Source organism: Sus scrofa, chromosome 11 (assembly GCF_000003025.6).
Source record: "Sus scrofa isolate TJ Tabasco breed Duroc chromosome 11, Sscrofa11.1, whole genome shotgun sequence".
Taxonomy (NCBI): domain Eukaryota; kingdom Metazoa; phylum Chordata; class Mammalia; order Artiodactyla; family Suidae; genus Sus; species Sus scrofa.
Genome location: NC_010453.5, coordinates 44,196,468 through 44,212,975, shown reverse-complemented (window position 1 = coordinate 44,212,975; position 16,508 = coordinate 44,196,468). Strand labels below are relative to the sequence as shown.

The 16,508-nt window shown below is 38.7% G+C and overlaps 1 long non-coding RNA gene across 2 annotated transcripts in view; it reads right to left on the bottom strand.

The window, feature by feature from the left end:
* Nucleotides 1–16,508, bottom strand: part of LOC106505309 — a 32,701-nt gene that overhangs the window by 6,112 nt on the left and 10,081 nt on the right. For both annotated transcript variants that reach the window (XR_002336559.1, XR_002336560.1), the window contains exon 2: nucleotides 13,389–13,524. This is a non-coding gene — a long non-coding RNA (uncharacterized LOC106505309). The remainder of the gene's footprint in view (nucleotides 1–13,388; nucleotides 13,525–16,508) is intronic.

Here is a 16,508-nt window from a genome sequence, read left to right as displayed (position 1 = left end):
TCCCAGGCTAGGGGTCGAATTGGAGCTGTAGCCACCAGCCTACACCAGAGCCATAGCTCTGGGAGTGGGATCCGAGCCACGTCTGCAACCCACACCACAGCTCACGGCAAGGCCGGATCCTTAACCCACTGATGCACAACGGGAACACCTATAATTCACACTTTAATGGATAAATAGATGATAGTCCCCAGGTTGAAGGTAATATTTTCCTCCATCTGGAGAATCACTGATGCCAAAGTTTCCTATTATATTTTAAAATCTAGACATTAATGTCTAGCATTCTTAAAAATTGAAGTATAGTTGATTTATAATATCGTGTTAGTTTCAGGTGTACGGCAAAGTTAATCAGTTATAACTGATGTATATATATACACATATATATGTATATATATATAAAACACACACATATATATGTATTTTTTTTCAGATTATTTTCCATTATAGGTTATTACAATGTACTGGACATAGTTCTTTGTGCTATACAGTAGGTCCCTATTATTCATCTATTTTAGGTGTGTATCTGTTAATTACAAATTCCTAATTTATCCCTGCCCTGCCTTTCCCCTTTGGTAACCATAAGTTTGTTTTCTATATCTGTGAGTACATTTGTATGGTTAATAAGTTCACTTGCAACATTTTTTTTGGTTCCAATTATAAGTGACCTCAAAAATGCCTAGCATTTTTAAACCAATTTTCTTTGAAATCATGTGAGACAGTGACAATTTCCACACATTGAATAAAACAGTAAAACATTTGTTTAAAAGAAAGAGAGAGAGAGAGAAAATCTGCCCTGCCTTAAGTACATGCTGCGTCCCTTGGCCCCTCTTAAACTCTCACCTGGCTTCTCTTCATCCTGTTAGCCATCCCACATGGACTCTTGTTGTTGGGGGAAAAATTGGAAGCATTTATAATTGAATTTATGCATCGAATTTTGAGCTATCCGTGGGTACTGCAGTAAAAATATACAAAATTTACCATTTAACCCTTGTTCAGTGTACACTTCAGCAGCATTAAGTATATTCACAATATTGGGCAACACTCCACCATCCATCTCTAGAACTTTTCCATCTTCCCAGAGATTCCTCCTCCACTAAACAGTGACTCCCCAGCCTCCCTTCCCCCAAATCCTGGCAACCTCCACCCTACTTTAACATCTCTGTGAATTTGCCTATTCTAGGCACATCATATTAATGGAATCACTGACTATTTGTTCTTTCTGCTGCTTTATCTTGTCAAGATTTTTTTTAATAAAAGGACTTGCCTTAATATTTCTGGCTATGTAGAGAAAGTCTGGGTCCCTCTTAGATTCATCCTGTCTTTTAAAGTTCTTTGTCTTCCACAAAATTGCTGACAAACACCTTCAGTACAGAATCAAAAAAGAATTGTGCCTGCCTAGATAAAGCTTAAAACAAACAAGAAAATCTTAGACTTCTAAATGCAGTGTTTGTGATGTGACCAAAGTATGACAATGTCTGATGCTAGGTTTCTAATTGTGAACTCCTACAAAGGTAAATTGGCCTCAAACACTTTGGATCTGGCATTGTATTGCTCCTTTAATGCATACTTTTTAAAAATTAATAAGCTATTATTCATCATTATTCACTTTTGTCCCCTTAAAGTCAGTTTACAAAAAGATTCTTATCATTTGCCCAACTTTTGCAAAGCATGGATACCCTTGCCTTTTTTTTTTTTTTTTTTTTTTTTTGTCTTTGTAGGGCCATCCTCATGGCATAGGGGTTGACTTGGAGCCTGGAAGTTCCCAGGCTAGGGGTCGAATTGGAGCTACAGCTGCCAGCCTACGCCTCAGCCACAGCAATGCAGGATCTGAGCCACCTCTGCAACCTATACCACAGCTCACAGCAATGCTAGATACTTAATCCACTGAGTGGGGCCAGGGATTGAACTTGGATCCTCATGGATACTAGTCAGGTTTGTTGCTGCTGAGCCACAACAGGAACTCCCACCCTTCCTCTAATTCTTGTCTTTAAGTCATACTCAAAACCATAAATTATTTTTCTCATGATTTATACCCTTTGTTGGTTTTGTTTCATTTTTTCTTTAATGTTGCTGTCTCTTAGGACTTTTTTTATGTTGAGAAGACCAAAAATGCACAAACAACAGAGTGGGTTTATTAGCCCCAATAATCAGAAGTCCGAAATAGAGTGGGCTCCATGGATGGCAGGTTTAGTGGTGACTGTTTCTTCCTGCTCTGTTCTCTAAGATAATCTGCCTCAGTTAAAGCCTCCTTTCTACAAGACTGTAGAATGTCTGAGAGAAGCAATCAGGAGCACATTCTTGCATGCCAACTGCAGAGACAGTGAGAACCTGGTCTAAGCATTCCAAATGAGCATGTCAAGACTCTCTGTACCAGAGTTCCCAATGTGGCTCAGCAAGTTAAGGCCATGACACTGTCTCCATGAGGATCCAGGTTCAATCCCTGGCCTCACTCAGTGGGTTAAGGATCCATTGTTGCCACAAGCTACAGCAAAGTTCACAGAGGTGACTTGGATCCAGTGTTGCTATGGCTGTGGCATAGTCTTGAAGTTGCAGCTCTGATCTGACCCCAGCCCAGGAAATTCCATAGGCTGCAGGTATGCCTCCCCAAATACTAAAGGTTACAAGATATTAAGTCTAAGAATAAAACTAAACAAACCAAAATGCCACACATTTTAGCATATTTTTTTGCTTTCATTACTTTTGCATTGCAGCCATAAGAAGAAAAAAAAAAAAGATTCTCTCTGTACCCCTAAAATGCATGTTCATTACCCCAGGACACAGAACAGTGACCCTGAGACTGAAAAAAATGTGTCTACTGGCTGAAGACAACTGAGGACTATTTCCAGGGAGCAAATCAGAATTTTCAAATGTACCTGAGCTACTATACTGAGTTAATTATTGGAAGGAGGAAGTGGGACAGGAAGGAATGTATGCAGATCCATCACAGTCTGACTCATTCTCACATTCCATGAGAAAAATGCAGAAATATTTTTAAAATTATTTTAAATTACATTGGGAAGTTTGAGACAATTATGGTCTCAGGGGGACTATTGCAACTAGACATGTATTACTTTACTACTTACAAAGTTTGGCCATTCAACCTTTTAGTTGCCTAATATAGAAATCCAGGGAAATAGTGATAATATTTGGATAAAGGATGGCATAGAGAACACAGAAGATGGTCTTCATGTATTTTCTTGTTGTCCTAGGATAAGAAAATAAGATGCCTGAGATAGCAGAGCTTTTATCTGCAAAGAAATATTGCATCTATTCAATCAGTGATTGCAATCTTTATTTCTAGCATAGGAACACTTTCTCCTAACAAAGTGGAATAAAGACAAATAAAATGCAAATCCAAGAAAGTTACTTGGGTTCAATTGAGGTTGAAAACCTTGAATACCTTCCTACTCTTTTCCTCCTCCTTCCAGCAAGTATATCACTCTCTGCCTATTTTTGCAATTAAGAAGAGCTCTAGTAGAAAGTCAGGATACATTCAAAAATATGAATCATCCTTTAAAAATTTTTAGTATATGCCTTTGGAAAAGTCAATTAGGGTAGCATTTCCTTCCCCAATTCCAAGGAACCAGGCCCTTACATCCATTTCAAAATTCATTCATTTGGTTAAAATGTTAAAACCTCAGATATTACATTTAAATATTTACTTCCAGCTCTCTCTCTATTATTACAAAGAACCAAGTACCAAGACCAACCCTTGAAAAGAGCAAAAAATTCTGGATAAATTAATTTTTAAAAATCTTTTTGAACACATCATTTGCTGGTGAGAAAGTAAGGTGTTCTGAGACCAATAAGTAAATGAAAGGGGGACGTTCAAGCCAGAAGCAGAACATAAAAACCTGATTTAGCCTGTGGGCCTTTAAACACCCAGATAAATTTTAGCTTCAAATTTCAGGACCACACTATCATGTCCCTTTCTGCCTTTCCTTTGCTTCTTGTGGAATGTGGCCAAGGCTGAAAAGAGTCAAGGAAGTGGTGGTGCATGTGGGGTTCAAAGAAATACCAGAAATTGATGGGGTTGATCATGCAGTGAGGCTGGGAAGATGGTGATGGAGCTGGAGTTGGCTTAGCAGTCAACAGAGGAGGCAGTTGCAATACCATAGGATGAAAAGACAGCAGAAAGACCAAGACCAAGGAGATGGCTAACAGATTGGGAATATTGTTTACATACAAGAATACTGGACCATAAGTAAATACATTGAGGGTAACGGGAGTCCGATTTCTCACTATCAGAACACGGAAAGTGGAGAAACTAAGTTAGAATGAACACACTGGTATAACTGCATTGGAACTGGAAATATATAAAACTCACCGGCCAGGTAGATAGATGATAGATGCTAAAGACAGAAGAAAATAGAGTTCAGAAAATATACCTGTGTGTGACAATTTTTTTCCTATGTTTTGTTTATAAATATGTATTTTGTTTATAAAAAATCTCTACCTTGTTTACTGAGAGAGCCTAGAAAGAATGAGACATAATAGAAATCTTGGTATCCTGTATACTACCACCCCCAAAGAGCTGGGATTCCTTGGAGAAATTGCTAATTCCAGAACTGGGGCATGAAAAGCACAAGATGGACCTGGATCTTGTGCCAAAAATGAAGGAACTCCCAAAGAATGACAGTGGCCTGTCAAAATGACAGGAGCCAGCTGGAAGAGGCCCTTACTGCCAAGTCTGGGCCAATTTTAACATGAAAATAAAGAAGAGCAAATGAATTGTAATGATTTGAATAAAGTAATAAATAATTTGAGAAGAAGAAAAAAGCTCCTTTTTACAATGCAGTGATAACTTGTAAATATAGAAGGAAGAATGGAAATGGATGAGCATTATTTGGCAGCCATCACAGTGCTGGTTGTCTCAAGTAAGTCATAAATAGTTATTAAAAGGCAAGGAATCAAAATACAGAATTTAAAAAGTGGGAAAAATAAGACTACAAAATAAGATGATAGATATAAATACAAAAATATTAGAGATTACAGTATGTGTAACAGAACTAAATGACTCATTTAAAAGATGGAGTACCCAACTGGATTGAAAATAAATGTAACTCCTCAAAATGGATTAAAAACTTTCATGTGAGACTTAAAATTATGAAATTATTTTTAAAAAAAAAAGAAAACACAGGGCAAAAGTTTTAGGACACAAAATTTGGCAATTATTTCTTAGATATGACACCAAAAGCACAGCAGCAACAGCAAAAAATACATCAATGAGACTATACCAAACTTTAAACTTCTCTGTAGCAAAGGAAATAATAAGGTGAAAACAGTCTACAGAATGGGAGAAAATATTTGCAAAATGTATGTGTATGCTGAATTCCAGAATATATAAATAACTCCTACAACTCAACAGCAATAAATACATACTCCAAAGAGTATGTATAAATGGAAAATAAGCATAGGAAAAGATGTTCAGTGTCATCAGTTATCAGGAAATGTAAATCAAACCCTCAATAACATATCACCTCCTACCTTTCCATTTTATATTCGTTTGGCTGCCAAAATTTCAAAAGTTTTAGATTGTCAGATATTGTGACAGGTGTAGAACAACTTTCAAAATATAAATTGATATAATAATTTGGTTTGAAGATATGTCCACTCTACCATCACACAAGTCAGCTCCTAGACATATACACTTGTGTCTTAATCTGTTCAGGTTGCCACAACCAAATATCATAGACTGGGTGGCTTAAACAACAGAATTGTTTTCTCACTGTTCTAGCATTCAGACAGCCACCTCCTTGCAGTGTCCTCATATGACCTCTCTTCTCTCTCCCTCTTCTTATAAAGTGACCAATCCTATCAAATTAAGACCACATACTAATGATTTCATTTAGGTAATTACCTCTTAAATGCTCTATCTCCAAATACTGTCACATGTGGTGTTAAGACTTCAGCCTATGAAGTTTGGGGCCATAGTTCATTTGCAATGCCTAGAGAATGTTTTAAACATGTCCCCTTCATACCGGTCAGAATGGCCATCATTTATAATTCTATAAAATACAAATGTGGGACACAGTGTAGAGAAAAGAGGAATCTCCTACACTGTTGGTGGGAATGTAAATTGGTAAAACCCCCGTGGAAAACCATAAGGAAGCTCCTCAGAAAATGAAATATAGAACTACCATATGATCCAGCAATCTCATGCCTGGGCACATATCTGGAAAAAACTATAATTCAAAAAGATACATGTACCTGTATGCTCATGGCAGCACTATTAACAGTATGCAAGCCATGGAAGCAACCTAATTGTACATCAGCAGATGAATGGATTAGGAAGATGTGGTAGATATATACAATGGAATAATACTAAGCCATAAGAGGAATGTAATAATGCCATCGGCAACATGGATGCAACTAGAGATTATCATACTAAGTGAGGTAAATCAGAAAAAGACAAATACTATATGACATCACTTATATCTGGAATCTAAAATATGGTACAAATGAACCTATCTATGAAACAGAAAAAGGCTATGAAAAAATTCTCACCATCACTAATTATTGGTGAAATGCAAATCAAAACTACAATGAGGTACCACCTCACACTGGTGCTCTAGACTTGTAGTTGCCAAGGAGGAAGGTGGGAGAGAGCGGAATGGACTGGAAGTTGGGATTAGTAGATGCAAACTATACATTTAAAATGGATAAGCAATGAGGTCCTCTGTACAGCACAGGGAGCTATATTCACTCTCTTGGGATTGATCACGATGGAAGATAATATAAGAAAAGAAATGTGTGTGTATACACACACACACACACACACACACACACATATATGCATATATATGACTTGGTCACTTTACTGTACAGCAGAAATTGTCACAACATTGTAAACAACTGTACTTTCATAAAAAAATAAAATTAGAAAATTAAACCACCCAAGGTGAAAATATCAGTTCAAAGCAATAATTTTAATAGATTTCACAAGACATTGGATAGTAGTTAAATAGTACAAAAAAATAAGAAGAAAAGCATTTAGGTTCAGATTATTAGGAAAGTTATTAAATAGTATAATGTAATTATTTAAATCATGTTTTCTTTATAATCTCACTCATTTAAAATTTTTTTTGTCTTCAAGTAGAGTTTAATCTGTATCTTAAAGAAAGCAAAGTTCCACCTGAGGATTGTTATATGTTAAGCATCATTTTAAGAGATGATTAAAGATGATGGGGCCTGTCCCCTGTCATTAATTAAGACATATACATAAATTATAATAAATAATAAAATAGATGTATACAAAGGATAATGTGATAGCATAGACATGTGAGATTGTTCTTTTGTAGGTTTGGAGAATCTTTCTCGGAGAGATATCCTGAAGGGGAGAAAGAGTTAGCTAAGCAAATAAATGCAGGAAGATGTACTCAGAAGCAGAAAGCCAGATATGTGAAAAAGCATGGTAAATGCATATTACTTGTAGAGACCATTTATCTTTCAATGAACATCATTTACCTTCTACATATAATCACTCTACTGGGCAGAGAATACAATAAGGAATGAAATAGAAATGTTCTAGAGGAACTTATTAGCCATAGACATAGTCACACAATAAAAAAGTTAACAATCCAATGGAAAAGCAAAAGTAAAAAAAAAACACCATGAAGAAAGAGAGCAGAGTGAGGGATAAGAAGTCTAATAAGAAGTAATGAAAGGGGAGTTCTTGTTGTGGCACAGAGGAAATGAGCCCGACTCGTATCCATGAGGTTGAGTGTTTGCTCCCTGGCCTCACTCAGTAGGTCAAGGATCCAGAGTTGTTCTGAGCTGTGGTGTAGGTCTCAGATGCATATTGCTATGCCTGTGGTGTAGTCTGGTGGCTGTATCTCTGATTCAACCCCTAGCCTGGGAACTTCCATATTCCATGGGAGCAGCCCAAAAAAAAAAAAAAAAAAGAAAAAGAAAAAAAAGAAAGAAACTCTTTTTTACTAGAGGAGTAGCATGATTTAATTTACAAATTCAGCATTTTAAATTTCCTAAAATAAGAATCACATACAAGAGTATTCAAGTACAAAATAGGAGAGGGAAAGAAGGTTTGGGGGTCATGCTCAGTACTATATTGGACTTCATTCTAAAGGTAAAGAGGTGCCATTGAAGAGTTCTAAGTTTAGGGAGTATGTGACCAGATTCATGTGGACAATATATTCAAGTTCCAATATGGATCTGAAAATAATGTGAATGGTTGAAGGGTGAGACTGGGAAAGGCAGTCAGTTAGGAGGCTATAGCAACACTCTAAGCAAGAAAAGGTGAAGACTTGACAATACTAAAGTACCTATTGCATCAAAAGGAGGGGCATTAGTAGAGAATATGTATCTGGTACAGGAGGAGAAGGGTCTAGAATTTGAGGGAATTTTAGAATTATCACTGAAAGGAAGAGGAGATGGAGCTGATCCAAGACACATGCAAAGATGGTTGAATGGCTCTCCACTGGTACAGGAGATGATACATTTTTCTTAGTTAAATAGTTCACATCTGCTGATTTGTCTGTCTGGCATTTCTCAACCTTTCTTCTAGATAAGTGTCCCTCTTTCCTTCTAGAAAATGTCTGAGTCCCTACTCTCAGCATATCCCTTAAGAGTGAGCTTCAGTCCTCTTAAATGACTCTGCCTCTTTGGCTACAGTGATTGATCTGTGAGAGGATATTTGTCTCAATCCCAAGACCCAAACAGTCAGGGATAATTAATGTATTCAGAACCAGGCACTATCCAAAGTTTTTAATATCAACTTATTTAATTATCATAAAATGCAATGAAATAGGTACAATTATTACCTCCCTTTTTTCATACAAGGAAATTAAGGCACAGGATATAAACTTGTCATATGTCACACAAAGTCCAGATTTTGAATTCTGGGTGTGTTACTTTACTCCCCATACATTATTTTTTTTTTTTTTTTGTAATGGCCACACTTGTGGCGTATGGAAGTTCCTGGGCAAGGGGTCAAACTGGAGCCCTATGCCATAGCCACAGCAACACTGGACCTGAGCTGCATCTGTGAACTTCGTGGTAGTTTGCAGCAATGCTGGATCCTTAACCCACTGAACAAGGTCGAGGATCAAACCCGCATCCGTATGGAGACTCTATTTGGTTCTTAACCTGATGAGCCACAACAGGAACTCCAACACAGCCCATCACTCTTAATCACTATCTAAAACTGCCCTTAACAAGCTTCTTAATCTAGAAATATATCTGTCCCAGGGTGACCCAAAAAGTGACCCAATCAGGGAACTGTCTTGGATTCCTGACCTTAGGGATCAAGAAAGTCAAACTCAACCCCTTTTTCGTGGTGGACTTAGAAGCACTGGGATTGGTGGCTGTTGGGCACCATGAACCCAGCTGTGTGGCAGAAGCCAGACTGAGACACTAGGAAGGCGTCTAGAAAAACATATCTTTGGAGATCAGAAACGATATGAGGGGATGTTTGAATCTCTGGCTGCAGTCACCTCTGAGACCAACTGGAGCCCTGACCTCCTATTAACATGATGATGTGAGCTTATTCAGCATCCTTCTGGATAAACTGGCTTAAATGTAAAGCTTGTCACTAAGAGTCTAGAGTAATTAAGGATCCCAATCTGCATAGCTGTGGAGAGTCTTTAGCACTGCTCAGTCATCCAGAGGGACAGCAGATTGCTGTGTGAGTCCTGGCTGGGGATCCACGAAGCAGTTGCGTTAGGAAGCCAGGGACGCACAGAAGTTGAGCTTGTGAAAGACAGTCAGGTGAGAAAGTAAGTGAGAATCAGCAGGCAGTAGATCATAGTGGGAAAGAAAGCAGACCCAAGGGTAGACTGGGCAAGTCATTTAATCTCTCAAGCCTCAGTTTCCTCATGTTTGTTTGGGGATAATAGTGATTTCTTGGCTTTCCCGTGTGCTGTGAGGATTAAATGAGATCATCTAGGAGTTCGCATTGTGGCTTAGTGGATTAAGAACCTGACAAGTATCCATGAGGATGTGGGTTTGATTCCTGGCCTCAATCAGTTAAGGATCCAGTGTTACCACAAGCTATGGCATAGATCAGCAGATGGGCGTTGGATTCGGTGTTGCCATGGTATAGGGTGGTAACTGCAGCTCGGATTTGCCCCCTAGCCTGGGAACTTCATATGCCACAGGTGTGGCCCTAAAAAGAAAAAAAAAAAAAATGAGATCATCTTTATAAAATATTGAGGGGAGTTCCCATCGTGGCGCAGTGGTTAAGGAATCCGACTAGGAACCATGAGGTTGCGGGTTTGGTCCCTGCCCTTGCTCAGTGAGTTAACGATCCGGCGTTGCCGTGAGCTGTGGTGTAGGTTGCAGACGCGGCTCGGATCCCGCGTTGCTGTGGCTCTGGCGTAGGCCAGTGGCTACAGCTCCAATTCGACCCCTAGCCTGGGAACCTCCATATGCCGCGGGAGCGGCCCAAGAAATCACTCCATAAACATGGTTGTTTTCTTTTCTTTTCTTTTTTTTTTTTTCTGTCTTTTTGCCTTTTCTCGGGCTGCTTTCGCAGCATATGGAGGTTCCCAGGCTAGGGGTCCGATTGGAGCTGTAGCCGCCGGCCTATGCCAGAGCCACAGCAATGCGGGATCCGAGCCGTGTCTGCAGCCTACACCACAGCTCATGGCAACGCCGGATCCTTAACCCACTGAGCAAGGCCAGGGATCGAACCCACAACCTCATGGTTCCTAGTCAGATTCGTTAACCACTGCGGCACGAAGGGAACTCCAAACATGGCTGTTTTCTTTGAGGCGTGTACCCAGTGCTATGGGAACATAGGTCCACAGAGAAGGGCTGATGATGAAGGCCAAGAGCGGCGGGATAGGTAAAAGGAGGCAGAGATGCCCTTCTCTTGTGCTCCCAGGTCCACCTGTTCATCCCCTAACTTGCAATACAAGTGGTACTAGTCTCTCCTACACACAAACCATAGAGGCTAAAGTCATATCCAGAAGATGGAAATAGATAGCTTCCGCAACAAACTCGAAGTCACACTCAAGGCTGATAAAGACCAAAAATCAAATCCAAACTGCTGCTCTGAATTAAAATTTCAGCTTTTTTTTTTCTTTGTTACCAAAATGCATAATTATTAACACATTAATATACATGTCATTGCATCATCGCTGATGAAATCTCCCCTACCGGTACCAAAAGTGATTTTTAGCTTGTACTTTTGCAATGAGCGATGAAGAAACTTCCAGATGGAGAGGTTTAATTTGTGAGTTTTTCCCTAGTCTATTCACATTGGCTTTAACTTCCATTTTAAATTACAGAGAGAATTCCCCAAATTTCAAATAGCCCCAAGAGATCCGGTGAAATAGCTAATCTCTTTCTATGAGCATGCTAACAAAAGCAATTTCTTACTGAGCTATATGCTACCCAGTGGGACTGATAATGAATCTGCATTATGGTAACCTTTATAAGAAGGGAAGATCAGAAGACCTTTTGGGGAGGTGTATTTATTAGGTGGCGAATGTGTCTTTTCGCATGTGGATTCTTCTGTTTAGATCCGCTATTCACTCAACTATGCCAAGAAAGACCTTCTGTCTTTCTGCTTTCAGCAACTCGTCTGAATTTATAGTACTCATCCTATTACATACTACGATGTCAGTAAATATCAAACACCAACATGCTGCACAGCTTTCTTAGTGTTCCATTTCTCTCATTTCGCAAAGGCACTATTTACATAGCTGCTGATGGGCTTTATACTAATTTCCTCTAAGATTTATAAAGACTTCAAACTTGTTAACACAGGATACTGTGTTTGTTTGTCTGATTGTTTGTTTGTTTATAAATTCGAAAGGGGAAAGAGAAATGTATGTTGTCACCCAAATATAAAGAAGCAGCATTTACTGGGAGTCTCCTACAGAGGGCGCCTTCACCTTGTTGGAAACCCTCATGAAAGAGGAAACAGTGGTTACCACAGAAATAACCAACTCAGCAGCACTCCCTTGTTTTTACTAACTAGATTTCTTCTCTATGGTATCTTTGTTACCTTATCTTTAATGGAGAAGAACTGGCACCCTCTGTATAATCATTCATAGATACAGGCCAGTAACACTACCTTATTATTATGTTTAGCTTGCTTGTGGGTGAGCTGGAGACAGCTGTTCATATTACCTAAGAGGCAACAGATCAATGAAAGGAAGGGAAGGACAAGTTTTGAGCTGCCTTTTTGCAACAATGTCCTTTATACAGCAGAGGATATTTTTAAAGCATTGTATCAGAAAACAAAGGCTGATAATAAAGTGTTTACAAAACAAAGTTTTGCTGTGTTGTTAGGATTATTAGGTTCCTTTAGACTAAAATACTTAGATGGAAACAAAAAGTAAGCATTTTGGGGGTAATAAAAATACAGTTATAGGCTATAAATTTAAAGAAGTAATTGCTATTTCGAAAATTCTGAATATGTGTGTGTTGTGTGTTCTGTAAAGAAATTCCTTGAAACAACTTCTTATATCTAAACAAAAGATATTGTATTGATCTAATTATAATAATGAGACCATCAAACTTTAAAAATGTAACTACACTTGTGTAGAAAGTACGATTTTTTAAAATGATCAGAGTAAGTGCCATTCACGTCTAAAGGACTTCAAATACAGCATTACTGTGTTGATTTTGAATGTCTTATGTCTTATAATGGCTAATCATTATTAACATCCATAAATCCAGTATATAAAACATTAGTTTGTATATTTATCACTGATAATTCCTGGTTGGGAAACTTCTTTTGGATATTCAGCAAGTAGCAGTCAGATGTAAGTTTTTGGCTATAAAAACTTACCAAGAAACTGATGGTGATTATTCCTGAATATTAAGATAAAAAGCAACATTGAAGACATGAGTTTATTTCCTTACATTTGCATATAAAATGCTGCGTGTTTAATTACTGAATGCACCATCTAATACCTATTTTATTTACAGTGAAGCTATCAATTATAATTATTAATTCTGTGTTTCTGTATTCTGTTCTTAGAAGTAAATTAAATTTCCAATTGCTACCCTTGGCATATAGTATTTGGGAATATTTTAATTTTCCTAAATGTTAAACTTGAAATAGACTATAAGCAAATGTAAATGTGTTTTAGCTATTAAAATTAGTTTGATCTTAGGTGTTTTTAAATGTTTTATCCAGTCAAAGTCCAAAGCTTCCTATTAGGACCCAAAATTCACACTATTGGAAATGGTAATTCTTTAGTAATAATTATTCCTAATTTGTCAATCAAATTACTTACATAAATGTCTAAAAAAGTTGCCTAAAAAGTAGGTACTTAAATTTACACACACGCTGTTATCAATGTATTTCAAAATCAATTAAATTTGTTTCCACGGGAAAAAAAAATAAGACCCGTTTTCTTGTTCAGCTGAGTGGGTGACCTTGCTCTAGAAAATGCCTAAAGTAAGGCTTCAATCACCTGCCAGGGGTTTCTGCTGCATTGTTGACATTTCCTGATGTTCAGTGGTTTCTCCCACTCGGTTGCATTCCAGAGCTCAAGGAGCTTCTTTGAAGATACAAGGCCATTCAAGTCTTCTCCACTTTGCAGCTTCACTCTAAAGAGAGAGTAGATGAAAAGCCACGCAGTTCAGACCATTTAAATGGGGCAGCAGGAGGTGCATGGTATTGCTCTGTTGGGAATTGCCATGAGGGATCCCTGAATCACCCTTTGGAAAAGAAGTAGAGGGTGACCTTTCTGAAATCAGGATGAAAAAAAGGATAGGAGAAAGGCCGGCTAGTCTGCTGTGGAAAGGCAAAGTAAGGCTGGTAATGATATGAACAGAGTAGGCACAGCTAGTTGCAGAAGCCCCAATAAAGACTCATAGATAGAGAGGGAAGTCTAGAGGACTTTGAGAAATCACTATAAGTTAATAAATTGCTCAAAAAAGCCATCAGAACAAGGCAGGCTTGCCTGACTAGTGGAAGTGCGAGAATTGCCTCAGAAGTTTAGTGGGGGATGGGGTGAGGCCTACATTCAGGTTCAGACCAAGGGCAGGCATTTGAGGACCGCCCTTCTGCTGATTTGAATACACACCTTACAGGATACCAAGGAGGAGCCACTACTCCTAGAAAGGAAGAGGCGGTCTTTTCCGACCCCCACTCCCCTTGGATGATAAAACTGTAGCCTACTGAATCCTGGGGGGCAAAGTTTCTTTGCCTGCCCTCTTGCATCTCTTATGAGTGTCCTAACAAATCTATTTCTTGCCTATCACTTTGTCTCTACTGAATTCGTTCTGCATGGAGGCATAAAGAACTTGAACCTCAGGAAGTCCAGACATCGGGTGAGTGCTAATTTAAAACATGGGTTCAAGTCCCGATCTGGGTTTAGGCTGGGTTCAAGTCCCTGTCTGTGTTCTGGCTAGGTTCAGGCCATTAATGCTGTCAGTTTCAGCAAGATAGTATGTGTCATGTGTGTATTCAACCAACTGCTGGCTTAATGCCTCCTTTTGCAAAGCACTTCAACAGGTGACATTTACTGGTTTTCTAACCTAAGAAAGCCAGGGGTAGTCACAAAAGCCAAGGAACCCCAGTGTTTTTGGCAGTTAGACTAACTTTCTAACGTCACATGCTGGTGAAGTATTTCTCAAGATCTCAAAATCTTGTTCCTGAGATAACAGTATTTCCCCAATTCTTTTTTAGAATTCTCCATTCTAATCATGAGGCATTGTAGCACATAAGCACATGCATCTAAGCAGCCATGTAGTAGCTCTGCAAAGTATACTTTCATTTATATGTTCAGTCTTGATCAAGACTCCTCCATGGCTCCATGGATGACAAAGAAAAGATTTGTTTCTTTATGGGTCCCAGATACAAGCCTTTGCTACAAATCTAGTAGCTTTATTAGACTTTATAGAAATACACTATACAGGGGTGGAAACAGGCAGAGGCATATGAGTCTAGATCCAAATGTGTCCATTTATTATTTTTTCAGTTCCTTTATATATGAAATGAAAAAAACATTTGCCTCTGTTTATGTCCAAAAAGTCTCCTTCAAGGATAGTTGGGGGAAAAAAAATCAATGAGGACTTGAATCTGATACCTAGTTTAAGCCTCAACTACCTGTGAGTAGAAAGGGAAGTTCTCACATTTTGCTAGTTGTGGGTTTCCTCTTTTGCAAGATCAGAGGGCAACGGACTGGTCGTAAGAGGCAGACCACAGTCACACTCTGGGGATGTTTCTGAGGTTGTCTCTGAGCTCTGAGGGAAAGAGCTGAGAACCATTTGTGATATCAAGCCTGGCCACTGGAAGGGGAAATGGCAGGATGAAATCTGTAATCCAAAGGTTAGATGATCTTCAGATGCCCCTTAACACAAAATTTCAAAGATTTCATGGTTAAAAGACTCAACCGAGATAATGCATATGAATTCTGATCAGGATGAATATCTTTGATTCTTTATATCCTCAGCAACCAGTACACAATTAGGATACAAAAATAACTGGGCTTTGTTATGAATTTTGACATGATAGCAGCATTAAATCAAAACCTATACAAGTTCTTGCACACACCCTCTGATTGCTTGCCTTGGGGAAGTAGAATTTCACACACAAACTTAATTTTTTGCTTTTTAGGGCCACACCTGCAGCATATGGAAGTTCCCAGGCTAGGGGTTGAATCAGAGCTGTAGCCTACACCACAGCCACAGCAACGCCAGATCTGAGCTACATCTGTGACCAAATCAGTTAACCTGCTGAGTGAGGCCAGTGATCAAACCTGCATTCTCATATATACTAGTTGGGTCCTTTACCGCTGAGCCACAAAGGGAACACCCTCAAACTTTAATTTCCTCCTCCCCTGTAGTAGCTCTGCAAAGTATACTTTCATTTATATGTTCAGTCTTGATCAAGACTCCTCCATGGCTCCATGGATGACAAAGAAAAGATTTGTTTCTTTATGGGTCCCAGATACAAGCCTTTGCTACAGATCTAAGATTCTCTTTTCCGTTTCTTTGAAATTCAATTTATAAGTACCTCTAGATTTCTGCCTCAAGAATTTTCCTAGATTAGTTGTGCATTAGAAAAGAAATGTGCCCAACTAAAATTTTGTTAGTCCTCAATATCCTGGTCTGAATCAAATAATATATGATTTGGGGAATGAGCACTTGACACAACTTGAAAACAAAGGAAGTGGGTGGCATAATATAGAAGCAGTTTGAATTACCCAGCTGACTTTTATTGAGCACCCAGCAAGTGCTAAGCATTATACTAGCTATCTGAAAGAAATGGAAATGACTTGAGACCACCTGAGGAGAAACATGTCAACAAGTGTAAAAGCTTAAGATAATTGCCTTATCCATTGGAATGCATGGTGACAGTTATTATCTGCATAGATTCCTGGATGTGCTAAATCTCGAGCCAATCAATAACATATAAATTCTAACTTATGTGGGAAATAGTTGTTTTCTTTAGTTCTTTCTTTAAACACACAAGTGGGTCTATGCTGGTCACGTGAACAAATTGAACTCTGGTTCAAAAACGGAATGACTTTACAACACATGGGGACACATGAGGCTGAGGATGGCAGTGGTGCAACCCTCTCCCT